At 47.0% G+C, this 1,564-nt stretch overlaps 1 pseudogene; it reads left to right on the plus strand.

Annotated features, from left to right (window-relative positions):
- Window positions 1–231: 231 nt before the first annotated feature.
- LOC103587884 overlaps window positions 232–1,564 on the plus strand; it is a 22,085-nt pseudogene continuing 20,752 nt past the window's right edge.

Raw genomic sequence — 1,564 nt, forward strand, 5'->3', positions numbered from 1 at the left:
TTTACTAGCTTTTTATTGGATCTCTTACCATTATTCATATATAGTATCATGTTATCTGTGTGTAGAGATAGTTGTTTGGTTTTTTTTAATTTTGATGTCTTTTATTTTTATATATTTATTTTTGGCCTAATTACCCTGAGTAGAACCTCTAGTAGGATGTTACGTAAAAGTGGTGAGAGTAGACAGCCTTATATTTTTTCTGATCCCATGATGAATACATGGCTTGAAGAAAGTGGAGTTGGTTTGGTCAGACAATGCCGGCGACCAGCACGGAGGCAGTGGTGGTGGTGGTGGAGGAGCCACAGCAGCAGGCATTGGCTGCTGGGAGAACTATGATGATCCACACAAAACCCCTGCCTCCCCAGTTGTCCACATCAGGGGCCTGATGGATGGTGTGGTGGTAGAAGCTGACCTTGCGGAGGCCTTGCAGGAGTTTGGACTGATCAGCTGTGTGGTGGTAATGCCTAAAAAGAGACAAGCGCTGGTGGAATTTCAAGATGTGTTGGGGGCTTGCAACGCAGTGAAATATGCAGCCGGCAACCAAATCCACATTGCTGGTCACCCAGCTTTTGTCAATTACTCTACCAGCCAGATCTCCTGCTGTGAGGACTTGGATGACTCCCAGATTATAAGCAGTGTGCTTTTTTTTTTTTTTTTTTTTTTTTTTTTTTACCATTCTTAACCCCATGTATTCCATTACCACAGAAGTTTTTTACGCTATTTGTAATGCTTGTGGCCCTGTCCAGAGAATTGTCATTTTCTCAAGAATGGAGTCCAGGCCAAAGAGCTTCACGCAGTGGAGGTGACATCTACTCNTCCATTACCACAGAGGTTCTTTACTCTATTTGTAATGCTTGTGGCCCTGTCCAGAGAATTGTCATTTTCTCAAGAATGGAGTCTAGGCCAAAGGGCCTAGAGGGGCCAAAAGCTTCACGCAGTGGAGATGACATCCACTCTGGCTATTGCACTCTGAAGATTGAATATGCAAAGCCTACATGCTTGAATGAGCTCAAGAATGACCAGGATACTTGGGACTACACAAATCCCAACCTCAGTGGAGAAGGTGACTCTGGCAGGAACCCCAGCAAATGCCAGAGACAGTCCCCTCTCCTGGGAGATCATCCCACAGAATATGGAGGGCCCCACAGTGGATGCCACAGCCATTACCATGGTGAGGGCTACAGGCCTCCCACCTCACTAGGAAGGGAAAAGGATGGGCCCACCAGTGGGAGGTCACTGTTGCGGCCCAAGCCACTACAGCCCCCAGTATTGGCACCTCATCCCCTCTCCCAACACCCAAATATGGCCCCCAAGCTGACATCCCTGTGCCCATTGTCTATGGCCTGGATCAATCTAAGATGAACTATGATTGAATCTTCAGTGTCTTCTGCTTGTATGGCAATGGGAAGAACATGAAATTCATGAGGAGTAAGCCAGGGGCCACCATGGTCGAAATGGCTGATGACTATGCTGTGGACTGGGCCATTACCCACCTCAACAACTTCTTCACGTTTGGGCAGAAGCTGAATGTCTGTGTTTCCAGGCAACCAGCCATCATGTCAGG

This window comes from Galeopterus variegatus, unplaced genomic scaffold (assembly GCF_000696425.1).
Source record: "Galeopterus variegatus unplaced genomic scaffold, G_variegatus-3.0.2 Scaffold500, whole genome shotgun sequence".
NCBI lineage: Eukaryota > Metazoa > Chordata > Mammalia > Dermoptera > Cynocephalidae > Galeopterus > Galeopterus variegatus.